Consider the following 24,342-nt stretch of genomic DNA (forward strand, 5'->3'; position numbering starts at 1 on the left):
GCATGGCCCGCTTCTCCTGACACTCAGGGCTCTGAGACGGGTCGAAGGTGTCCCAGTGACACCCAGAGCCAGGCACCTCAGGCTCAGGCCACTGGGCCAGGGGCTGGGAGTCCCCACTCCAGGGCGAGACGGGGCAGAGGGACAGGGTCCGGGGCAGTGTCGGGTGCGCACAGGTGTCCCAGGAAAGGAAACCCAGGTCACAGAGGAGGCCTCGAAAAGGCCAAGCAGGGACGCGATCTCCCATGGGGCAGCGCAGCCTCGTCCCACGTCCCGCCAGACCAGCCGCCCGCAGAAGGGGACCCCTCCAAGGCGGGCGGGGCAGGGACAGAGCCCAGGCTATGGGGAGCACTCCCTGGGTGGAGCTGTGGTGCTCCGGCCCCGAGTCCTTCATCACAGCGACCACTGTCCACCCAGACCCCTCAGCAGGTCCCAAAGGCCCTCGTTTGACCCTGCAAGCCTGGCAGCGACAGCTCCCCCTGGGCACGTGGCAGTGCGGCCGCTCCGGCCGGGGCAGCGGGTGAGCGGTGGCCTGGCTTTACTGGAGAGCGGTCTTCAGGGGGGCGAGAAGGGGCTGCTCAGCGCCTGTGTGTGCCCGCCTTTCCAGAACGCCGTGGACGGGAGCAGACGCCCGCCTGCTGCAATGCCACGCACATAGTTACACTCGCCCCTCGGAGAAAACGATTGGAGACGTAGCTCGATGGGTCTATACTTAGAGCTGACCTTTCGGTCAAACCCCAGAGAGTTCTGGAGCAAAGGAGGAGGAAGCCGGGGAGCCCCGTTCCCTGCCCGCCTCGGGGTGGGCCTTCTGCGGCTGGCGCGCCGTGGAACGCCTGGCAGGCGGTGGCCCCCGTCCCAGCCGGTGAGCAGAGAGTACAGGCGTCCAGGCATGGGGTGCGGAGCTGTCCTGGGTCTGCATTCATGGGGGTCCGCCTCCTGCTGGCTGACCCCCGGAGTGACCTCGCCTCTTGGCCTCGGGGGTTGGGGGGCTTTGAATGACGCTGTTCCAGCGGGGGGCCCAGAGCTGCCAGCTGGGCTGAGAGTCCGGCGCCCCAGGACGCTGGCCGGTGTGACCGCCCACGGCAGGGATGCCAGCTGAGTGGCAAGGGCGCACCGTCTGCAGCAGAGCACATGGGACGTGGCCCAGCTGCCCCTGGCGCTTCCGTCTGGAAGTGCGTGTCTCGCTCCCACTGAGGGAGAGGTCGGGGTGCTCGCGTCAGAGGACAGAGGCCCGGACAGGGACCCAGTAACCCGCAACCCTGGGCCTGCTGGCTGAGTGGCCCGGGCAAGGCCGCTGTCCCCACCAGCAAGGCGCTGGGACTGCCAGGGACTGCCAGGGTGGGCCGGCTGGTCTGTGAGTCTGAGCACAAGTCCCGTGACAGGTCCCTGAAGCAGAACGTACGTCACCTTCCACTAAAGTGCGTGGAGAGGACCGGGGGAGTCTGACTCAAACCAGGGGAGGCGGGGCTCACGCTGCAGGACGACATAGGTCCTTATCAGTCCAGGAAGACGCCTCCGGCCACAGCTCTGCAGGCAGAAGAGGGGCACCAGGTCCGGCACCTACCTCCCCGGGACGTTAGTCCTGAGCACAAGGTCCCTCCGCCTGGCAGGGCCACCGCCAGGCAGCTCCCGGCTCTGGGTGGGAGCTCAGAGCCCCCACACTGGGCCCTCCAGCCCGATGGCCTCTTCCAGGCTCCAGGGAGCTCCTCAGGGTCCTGAACCCTTCCGCCCACTGTCCTGAAACAGCAAACGCCTGACCGTCCGCCTGTGCCCTGCAGACACAGCCGATCTGCACCCCTCCCCGCCCCAGACAGTGTCAGACCCGCCTCGGGAGAGCCTGCCGGGGCACCTGAGAAGAACAGATGAGAGAGGCGTCACCCCCAGAAGTCCTCCCTGCTCACCACGGCCTCGCGTGCGCCCTGGGTCTGCCTGAGTCGCACAGGGAGCCGCTTCCCAGGCTCCCGTGCGGGCCCACACCTGTCCTGGCAGGTGTGCCTGGGTCCCAAAGCCCGGTCCTTCCTCCCAGAGGAGAGGCCCCTCCTCTGAACAACCCGGAGGAGGTCAGGACATGAAATGCGGTCACATGTGTCCAAGTCGAAACCTCCCCACACCCCGCTTTCCAGTCCCCTGGAGGGAAATCTGTTCCAGCAGCGGCAGGTGCTGGCAAGGCCTTCTGGCCTGAGATGTCAACACCACGTTCCATACCCCCCCTCCCCCCCGTGCATGTATGTCCCTGCCACAGGCTCGCCATCGATGGCACCTGTCCCCTGGCTCGGGCTGGGTCCTGCATCCCACGTGGGCAGGCTGAGCCCTGGCCCCTCCAGAAACGGCCGCTGGGGCTGCCCCGGCCCCAGGGCCGGGCGCGGTCCGACTGGAACGTGCCACGGAAGTGTCTCTGACCGTGTTCCAGGCCCACTGAGCCCAGAGCAGTGCCACCGTCTGCGTTCTGACAACCTGGACGGACAGCAAGTCTGAATCCACAGTTCCAGGTTCCCAGCACGACTGGCCAGGGACTGACGGGGTTTCCGGGGGTCAGGTCCCACGTCCCGTGTGCTCCCCGCTCTGGGCAGGCCCTGCGGCTCCCAGTCAGTGACCTGACATGCAGGAAGCTTTCTCGGGCCAAGATCCCTCTCCTTTCAAAGGCCGTTTTAGGAGATTCTTCTGATTGTTGTCTGGAGGCTTCTTCCCCGCCTGGGGGTTTGGGATGTAGGGGCCACATCGAGAAGCTTTCCTGAAATTCACTCACTAGTGCGGGGTCCTGGGGAAGGCCCTGGGGATGTGGGGTCAGACATAGAGCCCTCCCTCACGCAGCCGATGGCTCCGGGACCAACCAGGGTACCGTGCCCGGCTCGGGGGGCCCTCAACCATTCGGAGGAGGCGCATGGAGACAGGAGGTCCGCGCGGAGGGTGGTCCCGGGCAGGCAGGTGGCTGAGGGGGGCCGCTGCCCCACAGCAGTGCGCCCGCTGGGCATCCACACGGGGCGGGTGTCGAAGTGCCCGGCTCCTGAAACCCGCTGGCCCGTGCGTCCAGGTTATTTAAATGCTCCTTGACCAGGTTCCTTCTCGAGAGAAAGGGTCTCGGGACACAGCTCACATGTGTCACAGCCACGTGTGAGTCACAACGTGTGAGTCACCTGGACCAGCGCCAGGCCCAGGAAGCTGTCGGGGCGCCGACGTTGGAAACGGCCGGCCGAGGGCGAAGCGTCCCGCAGCGGGCGCGGCCCCGCCACCCACGGCCGTGCCAGCCTCGCCCCTCAGTGCGCAGGGGCTGCGGCTCGGGCCCCCGCGAAGGCCACAGGGGTGTGAGGGCCGGAGACGGGTCCCAGCCCAACGTCTCCAGGCCAGGCTGCCCCTGCCCGGCCCCGCCCGGCCCTGCCCCTGCCCCAGGCACCTGCGTCCGGCGTCCTCATCGCAAGCAGGAAGGACAGACTGGATAAGAGTCAGCCCAACCCCTCGGGGACACCTGAGCCCCTTCAGTTCAGTTCCTGTGGCCTGCAGGTGAGGCCTTGGTGCCCTGCCCAGCGTGGCGGACCCACAGACCCACAGACCCACGGACCCATGGACTCACAGACCCACGGCCCAGCGTGGCCAGGCCGCAGGCTGCACGCCGGCTTCGTCTGGAAGCGGAGATGCCGTCGACGCTCTGATCATTTCCACGCTCACAGCTTCGGCATCGCTCTCCTGGGAGCGGGGAAACATGTTCCTCTACCGTTTTTAATCTTCTTTTATTTATCAAACTTAGCTTCTCTTTGGGCGAATTGAGACAGACTTGGACAGAGTCTGGAAAAACAAACTCCTTTCAAACGAGACCGAGACTGAGGCCGGCCAGCCGGCTCCTTGCGGCCCTCCGCCGTGGTGGCAGAGGCAGTGGGGGGCGCGGCTGCTCCCCGGGCGGTCGCCTCCCGCCCGAGGTGCTGGGGCCGCGCAGGAGCCGCGGAGCCAGAGTTCTGGGACCGGCCAGCCCGACGCCGGCACCGCTGCCTGGGCCTTTCCAGAGCCACAGAGGAGCCGCGGGTGGCCGCACGCCGGGTGCCAGGCAGCGCGGGACGCGCACCCCGGGACAGCTCACAGGTGCGCCCAGGGAAGCTCCCCAGGAATGCCAGCCCCCCCAACCCCACATCCTTCAGACCTGCCCTCTGCCACCCTGTGTGGTTGCACGTCTGACCCTCTAGGGGCTGGGAGGGACGGTGGTGGATTCAGGACTTCAGCAGCGAGCCCGACCTGTCCTGGAAGCTCCCCCCACCCAGTTCTCTGAACCCGGATTTCAGCATAGGTCCCCACCCACGCCGGCTTCCAGCCTCGCCCCGTCCGGGGTGCTGATGCCATAACAGTGGGGACTCAGCAAGCTGGACAGGCGGCTCCTCCGAGGCCCAGGCTGGGGACTGAGACCCCCGGGCGTCCCCACTGCAGAAGCCGCCACAGGCAGGACGGGAACGCGTGGGGGCCCCACCGGACGCCACCAGCCCTCCACGCTGCCGCTGCGCACTCACAGTGGGGGGGGGGGGGTGAGGCCCGGCCGGCGCTGCCCCTCCGCAGCCCTGGGAGGAAGCGGCGTGGCGCTAACGTCACCACTGTCACCCCTCCCGGTGCGGCTGCTCACTGCAGTTAAATCCGCGTGAGCACTCGGTGGAGATCTGCACGTTGCCCGGAAAGGCTGCCTGACAGGTGTCCCTGCCGCAGACGGTCTGAGGGAGCCCCTGCCAAACGGGGGGCTGGCCCTAGAGCTGCCCCCAGAACACTGCTGCCCGCTGCCCTGGGTCAGAAGTCCCCCCATGAGTGGGCAAAGAGCGAGGCAGGGTGGTGCTCCCAGATCCACGCCATGCGGCTGCCCAGAACCGCCGTCTGCCAGCAGGGGTCTCCCACTCGTCACGCAGGGTGAAGTACGGGGCTGGGGGTTCTGGGGAAAGCCGGGGACACGGGGATGTTGTGTGAGGCCGTGGGGCCCACCAGGAGGGCTTTCTGGAGGAGAGCCCCACCGCAGTCCTGGTGGGGAGACCACCACGTGCCCTGGCCCACGGGCCTGGTGCACGGGGCCTCAGCAGTGGGTGGAGGCAGAACCTCCAAGCCACCCATCCCACTGAGGACCAGTGCCAACTGGGCAGGCTGGGCCGGCCAGGCCATCACCCTCAGACGCCCACAGGCGTGTGCCCCCCGGCGGGGCTTCCCCTGCCCATTGGCCACCCCTGGCCAGAGCCGACACGCGTCAGGCCCCTGTGAGGGCTGAGACCAGCCTGCGTAGCTGCCACCAGGGACTGGCTCCTGTGAGCACCCAGTCCTGGGCCTCCTGGAGTCCCAGGGGCACCGTGACCCTCCCGGTGGGAATCCTAGGAGCCAGGACACACCGAGGGCAGGCAAGGGCCCTCCTGCCACCCCACTGAGTGACCAGACCCAACTGAGCCCCCACGTGGCCCAGGCCGCGGGCACTAGAGGGCCTGGTGTTGGGGGCCGTCCCTGGACGGGGCCGCGGTGACCCCGGAAGGTGAGAACACAGTGGGATACCCTGGGGCACTGCCTGGCCCTGCCCGCCCTGCAGGCTGCTCCCCGCCGAGGGGCGGCTTCTCAGAGGGTCCCTGCGGGAGGCCGCTGCGGTCAGTGCCCGCCTGGCGCCCGCTCTCCCCTCCTCTGACTCTTCCTCCGGAGTGTCCGGGAAGGTCACCTCCCTCCTGGGGCCAGCTGCACAGCCGCGATTACATTTTACGATCCTTTTATGAAGGTTTTTCTTTAAGCTCCACAAATGTTATTGCAGAAATGACTGGGGTCGGTATCCTGCCTGGGAGAGGGGCTTCTCCTGACCAGCGGGTGCTCAGTGATAAGAATGAAGGCCACTCAAACGTCCTAACACTCAGCCGAACTCAAGGAGAAACTAAAATAGGCAGCAATGACCTTGACTGCTTCCTTGCAAATACCAGACGCAGGTGGGTGCCGGGTGCCAGGACCGAGCAGGCCGGAGGCTGACCCCCTGCTCCTGCGCTGTGACCCCAGTAGCCGACGGCTGATGGGACTTGGTCTGCAGAGCAGGCGTGGGCACCCTCTGGCTTCGCAGCAGGGACATGCGGTTGAGGAGAGCGTGACCTGCCGCTCACACCGCAGAGCAGGACCCAGTGTGCCGTCCCCGCTTGCGGCAGCCTGGCAGGTAGAGGTCAGGGCTGGCTCCTGAGGGTGGGCTCTGGAAGCCCCCGGGCAGCCCCAGGCAGCTGGATGCGGAGTGACCGAGCACACGCCCTGCCCCGGCCCCCGCCGGCCTGGCTCCTGCCCGCGGCTCCCACAGTCCCAGGATGTGGTCAGAGCAGCACCTGGTCTCACACCCCCTCCTGGCTGGCTCTCGGCAGGGCCTGCTGACCATTTGCTTCGAGGGCGTGGGCAGGAATGCTCCGTTTCTGGGGACAAAGGGAACGAGGAAGGGTACGTCCCGCCTTCTGTGCTAGGCCGAGGGTCACCCCATGTCCTGTCCCTCAAGGTCTGTGTTCCTGGCAGGGCTGTCCTGGAAGTAGGGCCGTGAGTGGCCAATGCTGAGATGCTGATCGTCCTGCTCCTGTCCTGGCCCAGAGAGTCACAGCAGCTCTACCTGGGACACGGCTGCCCTCCCCCACCTGACTGGCGGGGGAGGGGCTGGAATGACAGGCAGTTCAGGGGGCCACTGAGCACCATGGGAGGGGAGGCTGGGCCCGGCCCTGCCCTCATAGGGTGGGGAGTGACCATCTGGGCGGGTCAGCTTGGCCTGAAGGCAGTAGATGCTGCCCCCATCGATGGCTCCCCTCCTCCAGGCTCTGTTTGCACAGAACGCCTCCCAACGACTGAGAAAGGTGGGTGCTGGGTGAGGAATGGGGGCACAGTCTGACCTCCAGACTACGAGACCGGGACTGCCGCTTGGGGCCGCCCAGCACGTGGCCCTTTGCTACAGCGGCCCTAGGACACCGGGGCAGCAGGAGGGCCTGCCGCTCACCACGGGCAGCCTGCGGAGGGCCCGCGGCTACCGGACGGCAGGCGGGTGTCGGAGCTGCCGGAGCCGGGATGGTTGCGGGATGCTGCTGGACACCAGCGCGGGCTGGATTCCCTGCAGGCGCGGCTCCCAGGGCCGGGCCTGCGTCTTCCAGCCAGAAAAGCACAAAGACCTGATCCCCGGGCCCACACCTGGGAGGCTCGGGGCCGTGGGTCTCGGGGTCCCGCGCCCACACCCGGGAGGCTCACCGCCATAGGAAGGGCTGTGGCTGGGCCTCAGCCGCGCGGGGGCTTGGCGGCTCACCCTGCCTCTTCCCGGCCAAGTGTCCCGGGACGCATCCGCAGCCGGCCGCACATTCCCAGCACCAACCCCTCACCGGGCTTCTCACAAGGACTCGAGAGGCGCGTCCACACCTAAACTGGCCGTCACCAGGCACGACCTGGCCGGCTGTTCACCAACGTGGCTTTCATTGCTGTTGATGCTGAAAACGGTCAACAGGTCAAGGGCAGAACAAACCGGCTGGGGCGCGCGCTCAGGTCGTCCCCCAGACGCCGGACGCAGACGCTGAGCTCACGGGTCTCACGGCACAGCGGTGACTCCGTTCCGGACACCGTCACTTTGCCCAGAAGGAGCGATCGGCGGGTAATGGGTTCCTTCCGCACAGGAACCTGAGAAGGGATGGGAGGCAAGGGAGCCAGGACTCGGGTCACGAAGGAAGTGAAGGTCCAGCTGAGGCGGCCCCTGCGGGGCGGCCGTGCAGACCCGCCCCCGGGCGTCTGGCAGGACGTGGGACTGATTGGTTTTGCCAGAGCCGCATGGGACCTGGGGCTCCAAGCTGCAAGTGTCTCCTTTTCGTGGGGACACAGGAACGGAGAGGCCAGGCCCCCTGGTCACGGGCGCGCTGGGCTCTGGGGGGCTCTGCCCACCTCCGGCTGGCTGGCCACAGCGAGGCCGGTGCACAGGCCGGCAGCGTGGAGCGGGCGCTGCTCGGGGCCTCTGCATCGTCACCTGTGGGTCCGCTTGCTCGCTGCTTCCTGAGGCTCTGCCTGCTCCCAACACCCCAGACCAGACGCTGGGAGAGAAACGCGGCCTGACCGCGGGCCCCGCCTGAAGGACGCTCGTCTCCGGGAAAGTCGACGCAATTCTCTTTGTTTCACAGCAGGCACCAGTGGGGAAACCACGCAGCATTTCCCGCCTGGGAGACAGGACCAGCGCTCGGCCACACGCCATGTGCACGGGAGGCCCCGGCCGCTGACGCACCACCTCTGCCTCTGATTACTTGGCAAATAAACTGAACTGGGGACCCACCCGGGTCTCTGGGGCCGCCTCTCCAGGCCTGACTGAGCGGCCATGACTTCATTTCGATAGAGCCGGCCTCCTCGGTCAGATGGAGAAATGTCATTATTTACCAAGACAGCGCAGTCTGAAATGGCAATCATCCGGCCGGTCACCAGGAGGCCCCGAGGTGCTTCTCCCCGAAGAAGCTGGCTGGGCCTGAGTGGCGCTGGAAGACGCCGCAGAGCTTCTAGCCCAGAGGTCTCCAGGCGTCTGCCCTGGCACCGCGGCCGACACGGGTGAGGCCCCCCAAGGACGCATTTGCTCACACCCGGGTGTGAACGTCTGCTGCACACTTCCCGAAGCAGAGACCAACGAGACCAGAAAGGAGGTGGCCGTAGATGACAAAACTCAGCTGCCCCCATGGGCCCAGTGGCTGGGCTCCATGGCCCTCGGTGCCGTGGAGGCCCTGTGGCAGGACAGGACGCTGTCACCCCCTCATCCCCAACGACCATGCGGCAAATAGACGCTATTTCTTTGGCCCACAGATGTCGGGATGGGCCAGGGGCTCCCTTTGACCGGTGGTGGCGTGACAGCGGCAGGAGCCCGCAGGAGCCCGCAGGAGCCAAGTGCGTGAGTTTGGGCACCTGTGATTTAGCGAGAGGAAAGGAGCTGGGAAGTCACCAGGGAGAACAGGGGGAGACACGGGGGTGGGGATGGGAGGGTGGAGAGCCCTGACGCCGCCTGCAGCCCGGAGCCCCGCTGCCTGGCGCACCTGCAGACTGGGGTGAGGACAGTCCGTAGCCTTGTCCCGGTCGGGCCCGCCCCCGTCGCCTGTGGCTGGCCCTGGGCTCCCTGTGCCGTGACACCCACGAAGGACACCATGTATTTCAAGAAGCTCAGGTGAGGGAAACTCCAGCAGCTGCTACCTAATTACCAAGTCACTGCGCTGGAGAGCGGGCACCGGATGGACATACAGCGTCTGCTGGCCTGGCGGCCGGACACAGGCCTGGCCAGTCGCCCATCGCGGGGGGTCCTCCTCTGCGGCTTGCTCAGCCCTGGAACCCCTCTGGTTCTGTCCCCACAAAGCGAGGCGCTGCCGGCCACAGCGGTCTCTGCCACGTCACACTGTTCTTTTCCGTTGTAATCTGCGGCGACCATGAAAACATGCTTAACGCCCCGTAAATACAGCCCCCGGGCAGGAGGTGCCACAAGCTGCTGATGGTCACGTCTGTGGGCCACAAGCGAGGCTGCTGTCCCTGGAATCAGGGGGGCGAGTCCAAATCCCTGTGAGCCACTGAAATGTGTGCATGTGTGTACATGCGTGCATACACGTGTGCGCATGTATGCAGGGTACACCACGTGCATGCATGTATGCATGGGTGTGTGGGTGCATGTTTGCGCGCATGCACATTGGCACCGGTGTGCACACACATGTGCAAGTGCGCCCATGTGTTGTGAGGTTGCCTGCTGTGTGCGTGGGTGCATGTGTGGTACGGGATGCATGTGTGTGTGTGTGGGTTCACGTGTGGGTGTGTGTCATGCGTGTGTGCAGGGCTGTGGGAAGCACAAGAAAACAGGCCCACATTCGCACATGGACCGCCGCTGCCGCCGCCATGTTACAGGAGGAGAAGCCACAGGGCGCTGAGCAGCGCCGCTGATTCCCAGTCGGCTCTGCTGTGCGGGTCAGAGAGCAGAGCGTGCCCGGGGTACACGTGTGCGTGTGCATGTGTGTGCATGTGTGTGCGGCGGGGCTGTCACGTGGTGATATGCGCACACAAGCCCCCCGTGCATGTGCGGTTAGCGCACAGCCGTAACGCACACGCACCTGGAGTGCTGGTTCCAACATCCCGCCCCGACCCACAGGCTGCTCGTCCCACCTGTATGTGCTCAGGGCTCGTACGTGCGTCCTCCACCCACACACGTGCACCTGTTAGGTTGCACGGAGTGTGCATGTATGTTTGGGAGGACACACTTTGACTCAGACACATGAGCCTAAAGAAATGTTCCAACTTCTCAGGAGTCATATGCTCACACATGCATTCACATGCATGTGCATACATGTGCATGTGTAAACCAGACCCAGCACATCCCTACAAGGGAAGAAGGTCCTGTCCTCATCCCTCCATTGTCTCTACCAGGCCCTGAAGCACCCCAGGTGACACACCCAGCCTCCTGGGGACGGGAGGGGCTGCCTGAGGGGCAGGAGGACAGAGGGGCCCCGGCACTGCCACAGGTTGGGGTGACAGAGCTGCTGGGCCAGACTAAGTGGTGAGCGAACCTGGGAAGGAGACGCAAAGACAAGGGGCACTTAGGGGCCCTCCTCCCTGAGGCCATGGCTCCAACTTCGGCGCCGACAGGAGTGCCCCGGCCAGCACCTGGACCGCCCCTCCACTGCGCAAAGTCCCCACCACCGCGCCTGGCCCAGTGGTCACCTCATTCCACCTCCATCTGCTCCATGCTCCCTTAAATCAGGTCCCAGCGACGTCCCCAGGGCGCCCTGAGCACCTGCCCTCTGAGCCGCTGCAGGCTGACCATCCTCTGCACAGGCCTGCCCCCGGGGCTCCCCACGTCCAGGCCTGCCTGACCCCACGGCCCCCGCAGGCAGCACGCAGCCCAAATCTCGTCCAGCCTCCCAAGCCTGGGCGGGGCAGCCCACCTAATGCCTGAAGGGAGGGACAATTGACCTTGGAATTCAGCCCTGGGCATCAGTTCTGACCACAGCTTCTCCCTTACCTGACCCTCACCTGGCCCTCAGCTCCCTGTCTCCTGCCGGGCACACAGGGCTTGTCCTCCATGTCCTGCACATTCCTGTCCACCCTAAAGCAGATCATGCAAGGTCACCTCCTGGGGGAGCCCTGGGCAGACCCCTCCCCTGCCTGGCCCTGCCTCACCAGCCTGACCCCGCCTCACCTGCCTGGACCCATCTTAACTGCCTAACACTGCTTTACCTGCGTGACCCCGACTCACCTGCCTGGCCCTGCCTCGCCTGCCTGACCCCGCCTCACCTGCCTAACCCCGCCTCACTTGCCTAAAGCTGCTCTACCTGCCTGGCTCTGCCTCACCTGCCTGTCCCCACCTCACCTTCCAGGGCCCGCCTCACCTGTGCTGTTGCCCCTGCTGGGAAGGTGACCGCTGAGGGAGGGGCTGTGGCATCTCCTCTGCTGCTCCTAGTCTCTCCAAGAGCCTGTCAGCTGCCACTCCAGCAGCTCTGGCTCCCAGGCCTCATTGGTAAATGTTGGGGCGCTGACCCCGAGGCACATACCACGCCCTAGTGCCTCTGGTCTCGTCCCCCCAGAAGTAACTGAACTCCACCGCACTGGGCCCCTTGCATGCTCTGGTCACATACCCTCATCATATCTGTAGACACTAACTTCTCTGCCCATACAGAAAGGACAGCTGGGAAAAGGGAAAATGAGAAGAGGGGACAGTGAAAATGTCCTTCTCTTGGGGATGGCACAATATGACACTTCATTCTAGCTGGTGACCTAGATGCCCAAGGAGCTCTCTCAGGAGACAGTGATGTTGGAGTTCAGTGCACTGCCCACAGCTCAGCAGGTGGGGCTCCCAGACCCGCACAGCCAGGGCTCCGAGGCCCAGCTCAGCGGTCGCTCATTCATTCATTCACTCACTCATTCACTCACTCACTCATTCACTAATTCCTTCATTCACTCACTCACTCATTCATTCACTCACCCACTCACTCATTCACTCATTCACTCTCATTCACTCACTCATCCACTCACTCATTCATTCACTAATTCATTCACTCACTCATTAACTCACTCACTCATTCATTCACTCACCCACTCACTCATTCACTCTCATTCACTCACTCATCCACTCATTCATTCACTAATTCATTCACTCACTCATTCATTCACTCATTCATTCACTCACTCATCCACTCACTCATTCATTCACTCATTCATTCACTCACTCATTCATTCACTCACTCATTCACTCACTCACTCATTCACTCACTCACTCACTCACTCATCCACTCAGTCACTCACCCACTGAGGCAGACACACCTGTCCTCCTGCAGACGCAGGCTTTTGCTCATCCTTCCTGGATGGGTCCTCACCGCCTCCCCGGCTGAGCGTCAGAGGACAGCGCTCCGCTGGGCCCCAGAACACAGCAGCTTGACAGCGGCCGTGGCCCTCTCACCTCCTGCCCCAAGCCCCCCCCGGCTGGACTGGCCCCCAGATGGAGAGCGGTGGGAGGCCCGCGGGGACCTGAGCAGGGCCCCGGGCCGGACCGCCACCTCGTCGCACTTTCAGTCTGATTTCTCCAAACACGCGCACCTGATGCTCACAAAACAAACGAAGTTATGCTGGGCCCTCATCATGAGAGAGATGCTTAAAGGCAAAGAAATCATTTCAGAAAATTTCAAGGACGACCCCCCTTCTCCCCTCCCCGTGCCTCACAGCTGATGCTGTTCACTGCTAACGGTTCCTAATGGCACATTCAAGAGACGCAGCAAAACAGAGCGGCCCTCATCGGCGTTCCTGCGCCGTGTTCTGCCAGCGCGCTTAGCTGGCCCCCCTCGCCCCCCACAGTGCCATGCTGCCAGCCTTCCGAGCCCGTTCAGCGCAGGCCAGGCTGACGGGGGCACCCACTCCTGTCCCGATGAAGCTCCCAGACTCACAATGGCAGCATGGTCACCATGCAGATGCACTCAGGGGACACTGTCTCTTCTTGCAGAGGCCGTGAGGGAGGAAGCAGTGGCGGACGCTCCCCAGGGAGCTCCGGCCCAGGGGGCACCCTGGGCAGGCAGCTGTGCATGGGACCAAGGCCCCAGGGGAGGGGCGAGGGGGCTCCTGGCCCGGGAGGACCACCGCACGGGAGTGCCCGCGGGCTGGCGGCTGCTGCACCTGACCCCACGGTGCCGTCCACGTGCAATCAGGGCCTAGCTCGACTCCTGGCGTGGGTGCAGGGGCGTCCCCACTGCACACACAACACAGCCAGTGTTCCCGTCCCCTGTGGCACCGAGCTGGGCCCTCTCACACGTGACTGTTTCCCTGTCTGTGCAGAGAGGCCATGGCGTGGAGCCTTGTCCCAGCGGTGACCATGACCGCACAGGAAATGCCGGTGCGGGGGCCCCGGGGCCACCGAGGGCACCCCCGCCTCGCCCAGCCTGGCTGCGGGAAGGAGCGCTCAGAGCCCGAGCGGGTGGCGGCTGTGGGGTGAGTGAGGTGGAAGGACGTTGGGTGGGCCGGCACAGGGGCTCTATCTGGGGGCGGTGGGGGGCACGTGAGCAGTAGTTCTCCACGGGGACCCGGGCGCAGAGGCCTGGGACCGCGTCAGAGACCTGCCTTCTTGGGCTCCACTCGCACCCGCTGCATCAGGAGCCCTGGGCCTCGAGTGCCGGGTTCAGCGCACAGCTCGGTGGGCACGTGGGAGGCACCCAGGGGGGCCCAGCCCAGGGAAGCCCCACCACGCGGTGGGGGTGCCAGGCTGAGTCCCGCCCAGGAGCCCAGGCCCGGGTCCTGGGGATGGAGGTGAGGATCCTGAGCTGCGCCTGACCCCGGTCATCCGGCAGCCCAGCGCCATCACAAGAGGGAGGCAGGTGCGGTGATCAGGGAGATGGGGGGCCAGGGCAGAGGTCAGAGAGCAGGGGTCGAGGAACCAGGAGCCGGGGGCTGGGAGCAAACCTCCAGGAGCAGGCGGGGGCGGGGCGGGGAAGCAGCTCCTCCCGAGGGGCCACGGAGGGAACCACCCTGCCCGCACCTGGAAATTCAGCCCCAGAACCCGCGACAGACCTGGGAGGGTCTGGAGAGGAGCCCCGCCTGAGGCTTAGGGGATAAGCTGGCCAAGCCAGCCCTGGAGCCCCAGGAGGGTGACGGCGGAGGAACCTCGGGGGGGGGGGGTGCCAGGGGTCACATCTGTCCCAGCACAGCTGTGCTGCCGGACGAATCACACTTCCCTCACTCACAGGCACACACGTATCAGGCAGCACCTGTGTGCGGGCGGGGCCCGGGGCTGTGCCCAGCGGTGAACAAAACCACATCCCACGGGAGCACCGCCCTCTCCTGGGCCTCCGTGCCTTGGGCGCTGCCACCCGCCTCAGCTCTGGCGGCCACTCGCTGCTCCCGGCCTGACCTGGGGCCATCCTGGCCGTCCTCCCCAGGACTGCAGCCTCGGGCGCGTCCGTGCGTCCTGCCTGAGCGAGGCAGCCTCGCTCTCTTGCCTGGCCTGCTGCGCCCTTCCCCTGGGTCTCGGGGTGCAGTCCTGACCCCAGTCCTCGGAAGGTAACTGTGCTCTGAGACAGGCCTTTCAGAAGCTGATTCAGGTGCACGAGGGCATCGGAAATCTGCCCTGCGGTGCGTGGAGGGTTCCAGAAGGAGACCCCAAGGCTGGAGGGTGCAGTGCAGAGAAGCAGCCAGAGGACGGGTTCGGAGCTGGGGGCAGGGGTGGGGCAGATGCAGATGCCGGACCCCACGGGCCTCCTGCCCAACCCTGTGAGGACCCCCAGACGGGCGCTTCGGGCTTGGGGTTCAGACTCGAGTTCCTCTGTCGGCTCGGCTGGAGGACCGTGCTCATGAGACATGGTGGGAAGGTCTTGATGGACAGGCAGTGACGAGGGACAGCCTCGGGCGTGTGGGCACGGCCAGCTTTGAGGCCTCCAGCTGCCTCTTCTTTCTTTGGGAACGATGGTCTCACGGGGCCTCTGCTCAGGAACTACAGAGCAGGTCGGGGTGGCCAGGGGCCGGGGTGGGGCCGGGGAGGGAGTTCCGGGGGTGGGGAGTCACAGGAAGCTGTGCAGGAGTCCAACTGCAGGGAACTGGGAGCCACAAACGGGAACAGCCCAGTGGGTAACTATTTCTGCGTCACTAGAGATGCTCCTACCCACCAAATAGATTTTCCATCCACCGGGGTCGTGAGCCCCTTCGTGAGAAGCGCCGGATTTTGCCGATGCCATGTGGGAGCCAGAGAAAGATGGCCTTTTGAGGGGACTGGACATAGAGGATCTTCTCTGCTACCATGGATGATGCGGATGGAGATGATGAAGATGAAGATGATAATGAGAGAGAGAGAGGTGGGAAGGTCCGGGGGGAAGGGCCCTCATCCCTGGAAAGATGATCAGCAGGAAGGCTGATGCTCTCTGTCTCCCTGGGGTGGGCCAGGGGACGGGCAGGGACGCAGCCTCTGAGACTCCCCCAGGGGTCTCTACGGGTTGAGCCCCCCAAAGCTGCCTGTGCACGTCACAGTGTGAAGATGAGGGTTGGCCCAGCGTCAGCTCCGGGCTGCCCCCCTCTGGCATCATTTTAGGAAAAGAATAAAGTGCTCACACCAACGCTTCCCTGGTCTGTGACCTGCAGACAGAGCCATTCCGAAGGGACGCGCGGCCAGGACAGGAGCGTGATAGGCGCTCCCCACCCTCGTGTCCTCTCTACCCTGAGCGCCAGGCCAGCAGCCAGGAAGACAGCGGCCCCCATGCCCCGCCCACGCAAGGCTGGCTCCGAGCAGGAGCAGGAGGCTGAGCTCGGCACGTGTTCACAGAGCCGCCACCGCCACATGTCACACACCCGGTGCCCGGCCGGCCGCCCCATCTGGGTTCACAGACGTGATGCTGCGGACAAGGGCCACCCAGAAGGGAATGGGACGCTGTCACGACAAATGCAATAGAGACGGGGAGCTCCGAGCAGTGAGGCTGCTCTCTCCCGGCCCGTCCTCCCTGCCCGGGGGGCCAGCGCCGACACCCATGGCGTGACGAGCCCCAGCTCAGTGCCGGTGATGCTGGGCAGTCGCCCTGGGCTCTGCGCACGCGGCACGGGGATAAGCCCACTGTCGGCCCCGCAGACAGGACAGAGGGGACAGAGGCGGACGAGGGGGATGCAGAGCCCTGGGGAGCACCCCCACACTTCCTTCCCCCGGGGCCTGCAGGCCGTCCAAGGTCTGGAACCTTCCATCCCTCACTGTGTGATGTTGTAAAGCAAAACAAACCGGCACCCGGGGCAAGAGCTCCCTGGCGCGCTAACATCATTGGTTCCCAGCGCCCGGTGTGCGTGTAGGGTGGCCCCGGGCTGGGTGGAGAGCGCCCGCAGAGGACAGGACAGTGACAGCTGGTGAAACGGGCCGAGGATGCCCAGGGCAGCGTCCTTCCCATGCCCAGGCCCCGCATCGTCATGGCCGTGGGCGGAAGACGTCACCAGGAGCATTACGGGTGCTCCCACGGCAGTCGCAGCCCAGCGCCCGCCCCGCGCCCTCCCTGGCCCGGCCCGCAGACATACTCCTGCCCTGACAGAACCTTCCAGACCCAGGACAGCCGCGCTCTCCCCTCCCTGGTCCTTGGAGAGCGCTGTCTGCCCCTGTGGCCTCCACACCTGCGGTTACCCAGCGGCCCGGCTGAAACCCAGGCGACAGCGAAAAGGGACTGACCCACTTCTCACGGCCACACGAGCCCGGGCGGTGCCTCTGCCCGGGGAGGTCGCTGTGGTGGGTGTGGTCCCAGGCAGGGGCATGGTGACCCCGCGGCAGAACCTCAGACGCAGCACGGTGGCCCCTCAGGCCTCCGGCAGACCGAGGACAGGCGGGCGCTGCCTGAGCCACACGGGGAAACCCGCTGCCCAGGCTCCCCTTGCCGGCACCGGCCTCACAGCCCCTGCGCCTGCTCACCCGGGGCTCTTCACAGGCTCTGCCTCGGGACGTGCGTCTCATCCCGCAGAACTGGGCCGCCGTGGCCGCGTCCCTGCCCAGAACCACAGCTTTGCTTGCTGGCGTGGCCGTCCTGCCCTGCGGCCCCACAGCGTTCCCCGTGTGTGGGAGGAGGGGTCCGAGATGGGCTGGCTAGCCCTGGCCGCGGCCGCATCGGGGAGGCGTGGCCCCCATGAGGCAGGAAAAGGAAGGGTGGATGCGGCCAGCCCCGCACCGCGCCGCCTGGGGACGTGCACGGTCTGTGGCCACAGAGACGGCGGCTCCGGGGCCCTCGCCCCACACCAGGTCCCAGTCAGGTCCCAGGGCAGCCTTGCCCCGGGCACGCGCCGGGCGGCTTGCGCAGTGGAAGTTCGCTCTCTCAGTCTGGAACTGAAAGTCCAAGTTCAAGGTGTCGGCTGGGCCCAGGCCTGCACCAGCTTCCGCTGTCTGTGACGGCCTTGGCACCTCGCGTCCGGGCTCGAGGTGTCTCTCGTCTCTGCTCCATCCTCATGTGCCACCCGCCCCCACGCGTGCTTCTTCCCATGAGGCCCTGGCACTGGATCCGTGCCCGCCCCAGCCCAGCGCGACCCCATCTTAACCCACCCAGCACATCGGCAAAGACCGTATTTCCAAAAATGGTCACGTCTGCGGTCCCAGGGCTACACGGATTTTCAGAGGATGCTCTGCGACCCAGTGTCACCGGTTTCCGGGAGGAGACCGCGCACAGAGAAGGTGAGTAAACTGTCCCAGTTTGCACAGTGGCGCACGGATGGGCTGAGACTGCACTCGGGCAGGAGCCCGGCGGCCGTCACCTCACAGGGGCCCAGCTGCAGGCCCGCGGAGTGCGGGCGGGGAGGTGACAGCGGCCCCAGGGCGGAGCAGCTTGCTGCCGCGTCACCCCACCCCGCGCCGGGGCTGAGCTGCCCCTGAGCCTCGTCTCCAGCTGCCTCCCACGGAGCCACTGGCCGGTGTCACAGACGCCCCAGGCTGGGCCCCGGGACATGAGAACATCGCGTGATAAACAGATCAGGGCGTTAGGACCAGAGTTATTAAAAGTGAAAAATCGTCCAGGAAAAGGGGGGGTTCTCGGAGCCTGTCTCCCACAAATACGTAATGAAATTTAAATTGAATCTGGTTTAAAACCGTTTACCTTCTGACATCGCGTATCAGTACACTACGCACCGGCTGAGAGAGCAAATCACCTTTCAAGCGCAATGAAAAATTACTCTGTCTCTTTTGATTTCATGTTAATTTTCAAATTTGAACGACCCTAGAGCTCTCGGCTGGGGTCAGCGCCGGAGGGCCCGTGGACGGCACGGGGCCCGGACATCCTGGCCTGCACGGTGGACTTGGGGCCTCCCTCCCAGGCCCCAGGCGGTGCTGGGGACCGGCTGCCGGCCACATCGCACTGGGCAGGAAAGCGGGGCTTTGCTTGTCCTGGGGTGCAGACACGGCCTCCCACGCCCAGATGGGGGGGGCGAGCACTCGCCCCTCTCAGTGACTGTCCTCACCGTGCTGTGGGGGTGCTGGGCAGAACCTGCCTAGCTTTACGGGGTCCTTGGGACAACCATCTTCTTTGGGGGCGGGGGCGTGGCTTCCACAGCTGGAAACCGACCCTAATCCCCCAGCGCAGCGCCTCTAACAGACCGTGAGGCTGTCTGGGCTCCTGGGCAGGGCTCTGTGGGGATGCTAGGGTGCCTGTTTGGCAGGAGGGGTGCCTGCATCACTGCTGGGACCCCATGAGGCCACAGGTGGCGAGGACGATGGGGCTTATGGTGACTGTGGCCGGGCAGCCCTGCAGGTGGCAGGTGCTCTGACCATGTCACTCACCTGCACTAACTGCCGAGGCCCCGGGAGGACCCGCAGGGGCCATCGTCCCCTCCGCCCCCCCCCCCACTGGACCAGTAGCCAAGGCCCGAGAGGCAGAGCCACTTTCCCGTGTGGTGGCCACTGTGGCCACAGCCCAGAGCCGCACGTCTGTGAGATGCCAGTGTGCCTGGGGCCGACGTTGGAGCCCGCAGGTCGGGCTCTCTCATCATGAAGCAGATGAGGAGGAACAGCCGCCCCGCAGCCTTGACTGCGGTCAGTGAGGGGTGACTCCGTGCCGGCCCCGGCTTGTGGCTTCCGACGGTTCCGGGCAGGAGGGGCGGACGCCTGACCATAGTCACCAAGAGAGAACCTTTGAGCCTGTGTGAGCCCCACGTGAGGGCCGCCGGGCCGAGTCCCCCACCGTGAGAGCTCACGCAGCTGGGCAGAGGGCACACGGCTCACAGCGCCACGTCGGGCACCCCCAGGAGGTGCAGGGTCTATGGTCCGGATGTGGGGACCCTGGACACCGACTGGCACAGGGCGCCCTGCAGCGTCCTCGGCCGCAGAGCCCGGCACACCGGGTGGCGTGGTGGTCCCGTTTCACGGATTAGAGAACGGAGCCTCGGAGACCGAGCCCCGGCCTGAGCCGCCAGCACAGAGGCGCACTGGGTCCCAGACCCGACCCTGGTGCCCGGCTCACCCCAGCGCCGGCTGTTCGGGACGGAAGGCGGCGGTGTGCCGCCGTGGGCTGCAGGCCCCGTGGGAAGCAGCAGAGCCCGGTGCTGGGCCTGGGGGGTCTTCCCTGAGCCCATGCGATGCTGGACACGCCCGCCCGCCCCTGATGGCCGTGGCCGATGTCCAGAGGAGACACGGGGTCTGGGCCTCCTTTGAAGCCTGCTGCTATTTCTTAATTAGCCGACGGGACAAAGGGGCTTTTCATGAGGCCTGTCCCGGGGCTGTCACGTGTGAGCGTCACTGGGCTGCAGACACAGGGGCTCTGCCAGGCTCTCCCCACCACAGTGCCCGCCCAGAGGAGACGGGCGGGGAAGAAGGGACGCAAGGGGAGCGAGGCGGCCAGGCAGCCATGCCCTCCAGCCCCACTGCTGCTGCTGGGACAGGGACCCGGGGTCTGGGCAGCAGGAGGGGCTGCTTCCCACGGGGACACAGCGCAGACCTCGGGGGCCCAGAGCCAAACCGGGCAGAAGCCCCGGATGTTTGTGCCGTCACGGTAGCCACCAGCGTTCCGGTGCAGCCGCAGCGCCAGCCTGGGGCCAGGCCCAGGCCAGGGGCCCTCAGACCTCCCAGAGGGAGGCAGGAAGCAGGACGGGCCGACAGTGTCTTCAGAGGCGGGCGGGCCACTCAAGGTCAAGGAGAGCTACCTTCCTGCGCCGAGGTCCCTGCCAAGGTCAGGCACCCCCGGGTGGCTGGGCAGCGGGGCCCAGCAGAGCCACGGTCAGTGTTTCCCTGCTCAGGGGGAGAGGAAGAAACAGCAAGTCTGCTCAAGTGTTCCAGAATCTTCCTCTCAGCCTTTGCTTCAAAAAAGCTGGGAGGTTGGGTGTTTCCGGGGGGCTCCTGGGGGGCTTCCATAGTGGGCAGGAGAGGTGACAGGCAGTGACCGACTGCTTCGTGGGCACAGGGGTCCTCTGGGTGATGGACACCTTGGAGAACGTGACAGAGGTGGTGGCCACCGGACACTGATCGCGCCACTTACAGAACGCACACTGGAAACAGCTGGTTTTGTCCCCTGACGTCCACAGCAACACGTCATCACGCGCACAGCCGTGAGGACAGCCAGACTCTCTGAAAGGGACGAGGCAGGGGGCACTTCCCGGTGGCCCCCTCGGTCCCCTGCCCAACCGCACACGGTCCTTGGGCCTGGCCTGCAAGGCAGCCGCCACCCCCCAGAGAAAGCTCTGTCCCTCGTGGGGGCGCCTCCTCACGGTGCCACTCGGCCTCTGAGGCCACGTCCCCGAGACACAAAGTCCCACCAGGGTGACCGAAGCTCCTGGAGCGCTGCATGTAGCCGTGGGGAGGCCGTCTGCGCCCGTCCTGGGGTCCCGCCGAGAGCTGGGGTGGTCCCCCTCCCTGCAGCTGCTAATGCCACCCCCCCCCCCCCGGGATGCCTGCCTCGAATATCAGACTCACTTAAATTACACCGAACCCGCGTGGCCCAAGGTCCTGGGGACGGGGGACGGGAGCAGCGAGGCGCCGGCGGGCGGAGGGGGCAGAGGGCGCGTTGTACTGAGATCACGGAAGGGTGTTAGGAAAAGCCGTTAATCCGCAGTTAAAAAATTCTTAATCTCCGCGAGCATATGCCGTTCCACCTAATTTTGATCAACTTAAATGTAAAATGTCTCCGCGTCTCCACTCGGGTTCCACCGCCATCTGGTTTAATTAGTCCTCGGGTAGCAGCCACGGCGGTAATGGGGACACCGCCGGGCCCATCACAGCGCGGCGGCTGCAGCACCGGGCCCCTCCAAGGTCGTCTCTCCGCGGACGGGGAGGTCAGGCTGGAGGTGGCTGGGGGGCGGCGGCCGGTGGGCCCGGGCAGGGTGGGGGTCCCTGTGTCAGACCCCTGGAGGAAGGACACCACCCACAAAGACTGATGGGGCCCCAGGGGGGCCGCTGGGAGGCTGGGACAGGGCCCCGTGCAGCCCAGACCCCTCCCGCCTGACATGGGCCACTTCTCCCCTCTGACTCTGACGCCAGCGCTGAGCGCAGGGGGGCGCACTGGGTGGGGGGTGGAAACAACAGTGCTGGCCTTGCAGGGCTTGGGAGGGGAGAGGCGACTCCCGAGGTGCCCCCGCAGCGCTGTGACAGCTGTGTGACGTCCTGAGATGACCCTCAGTGGACAGAGAGCCAGACACCAGGCGGGTTTCCCTTGCTGCCGTGTCTGCTGGGAAGCTCACCGCTACGTTCTGTGCTCAGTTCCAGGAGCTCCCTAGAGCCCAGGCTGATGGGCCTCAACTGGGATGAGTCACCAGCCTGACCATGGGGCGGGGGCTGGCCCAGCACGGAAGCCACCCGGGGGGTCACAGGCCCCTCACCGCGGTGCCCCAAGAGGCCGGGCCAGGTCCTCGGAACAGCAGCTAACCACGTCCCCTTGTCCCCAGTGCCCTCCTGAGGACACAAGACCACTGCCACCCCGTCGCACACCGCACGGCCCACAGAGGCCGCTAACCCCGCGCCGGTGCCCCGAGGGTCGCAGGCCATGGGCTGTCAGGGCTTTGCTGACCAGTGGGCGACGCCCGGGGACTGTAAGACTGAAACAACCAGCCGGCCTCTCATCAACGTGGGATAAACGCCGAGAACGTGTCCCTGACCCCCCAGCGCCCCGCACCCCTCCTCGCGGCCTGCGGCTGCCCCCCCAGAGGGGAGGTCTTGCAGCTTGAAGTTTCAGAGGCAATGCGTTCCTCCCGCTTCTGATCCCAGAGACACGGGCCTGCGTGGGGCCACCTTGAGGAGCTCGGGGGCCGCTGGTGGCAGTGAGGGGCTTGCTGAGCCACGCGACTCTGTCCCTGGGGAAGGCACCCGGTTTTGACTGTCTCAGCAAGTACATTTATAAAATTAAACTTGAGAAATGGCTTTTCAGTAGAGCTGAGAGGACAGGCTTGTTGGCGCAAAGCAGGGCCCCAGGAGGGATGTGCCTTTAAGGCAGCAGCGGGGACAGCAGTGAGGATGGCAGGCGCTGTCCCCCCCTCCCCCACTGGGAGTGCCAGGCAGCTGACCCCATTTGCTGCCGGAGCAGGAGCTTGAGGCCGGCCTCCCAGGTGCACCTTCCCCGGTGGCCGGAGGCCAGAGGCCGGGCAGCTTCCCTGCCTGCAGCTCAGGGCAGCTCCCTCAGCCCCGTCCCTGCAGGAAACAAGAGTCCCCAGAGGTGTGGGCACCAACCTCAGTACAAGCCCCCAGTCACGTGCTGAGCAGCTCACCTCCAGGTGTCCCTAGCTGCCCCCCGCACGATGTGGCGCCTCCACCCCAGAGAAGCACAGGGCCACCCTGGGCTGCGTTTAGGGTCCTGGACGGCCCTAAACTGCTCGGTGTCACCAACAGGCACGTCTGGGCCAGAAGCCACCTCGGGCCCCTGCTCCATGCATGTCAGGGGCGGTATGGGCCCAGGCAGGGCACACATGGGCCTCTGCATGCACACGACACCCATCCTGCCCCAGGCTGGGGTCGGCCCTCACCGTGCCATCGGCCACCCGGAACCTCTCGGGGTCCAAAGCCCTGTTGGGGGCAGGTGGGCACCTCCCCTGTAGCCCCCATGTCACCTTGGAATGGCCTTGGGCGCGGTGTCCCGGCTGCAGGGACCGCGGTGCCCAGGTTGCCTGTGTCTGGCACGCAGACCAGCACTTGTGCCGTGAGGCCATCGTGTCAGGCAGCCTTGTGCCCCGTTCCTGGTGGCAGGGGCTCAGCCTGCTGCGGGCGGGGGGCGCGGGGCGGGGAAGCTGAGCAAAGGCCGCCCCCCATGTTTAACGGACAGAGCGGCTGACCAGCCCTGGGCACCCTCATCCTCCCCTGCACCAGGAGGCCCAGCCCATGAGCGGCGGAGAGGCGTCCACAGCCAGCTCCGCCCGCCCCTCTGTCCTCGGCCCCTCACGGTCTCGGGATGTGCAGCCCTTGGGCTGGGAAGACCCTCCGGGGTCACACACCATGTGCTCACGCAGAACGAAGTGGGGCCAGCACCATGTCACTCTGAATGACAGGACAGCAGACAAGGACGCGCCACGAGGACCCCCGTGGGCCTTCAATTAGCCCAGCCAGTGGATCAGAAAGTGGCTGAAGGCCCTTCTGCCACCCGGGGGGAAACACCTGATACAGCTAGTCTTCAAAGTCAGGGTCACACACGTGGACACGCCATGTCCATGCCATCCCCGTCAGCCAGATCAGCATCGGAGCCTCGTTCATACTCAAGTGTAAATGACTGATGGCGGCAGCTGCCCTGGGCTAAACACAGAGACAGAAGGCCCCACCTTTCTGGAGGAGCTCATGTGAACATGGATAACAGGCATGCGCATGGGCCCTGAGGACACGCAGGGAGGCTCAGTGACACGGGGCTGGGGAAGCCAGCAGGGCTGGCCCAGACTGTAGGTCAGCCCAGTACATCCACCTGAGTCACACGGGAGCACGGGTGGAGCCTGCAGCAGAGGCCTCGCCTGCAAAGGTTCTGGTGACACTCAGCGCAGGGCGGCAAGGACCTGGGCGCACCGGCTGCCTGGCTCCAGGGGTCGGGCTGCGCTGAGCGTCCGCCGTCACCGGGGGCCTGGCCGCCACCAACCGCCAGCCCAGCGCGGCCCCCACACAGTTTCCCTCTAGTGTAACGTGTGCGAGGCCCTTAGGTGGTGCCCAATCCCCCTCCTCTGTGCCTGGGACACTCCCCCCACAGCCGCTGGGCCAAGCGGGGTGTGAGGTGACACCCTGAGGGAGGGTCTGGGCCCCCAAGCACGCTCACCACCCACTCCGTCCGGGTCACGATGGGCAGGGCTAGTGCGCTGAGCGGACAGAGACCCGCCGTCTCTGGTGTCCTGGCACATCTCAGTGTGTACCAGAAACCGTCGGGCCACCGGAGACGGTGATGGCCACTGGAGGGCTTCCGCCATCTCCATGACGACAGCACCAGGCGCCGCTGCCTGCTCCTCTCTGCAGGCACCTGGGCTCCGCGTGGGAGGCGGCCAGGCCACCGG

At 65.7% G+C, this 24,342-nt stretch overlaps 1 protein-coding gene across 1 annotated transcript in view; it reads right to left on the reverse strand.

Moving 5' to 3' along the window:
* The window catches only part of TAFA5 (TAFA chemokine like family member 5), a 106,297-nt gene that overhangs the window by 73,068 nt on the left and 8,887 nt on the right, over window positions 1–24,342 (reverse strand). The gene's annotated exons all lie outside the window — the stretch shown is intronic.

Source organism: Furipterus horrens, unplaced genomic scaffold (genome assembly GCF_987537825.1).
Source record: "Furipterus horrens unplaced genomic scaffold, mFurHor1.1.pri manual_scaffold_4, whole genome shotgun sequence".
NCBI classification, from domain to species: Eukaryota; Metazoa; Chordata; class Mammalia; order Chiroptera; family Furipteridae; genus Furipterus; species Furipterus horrens.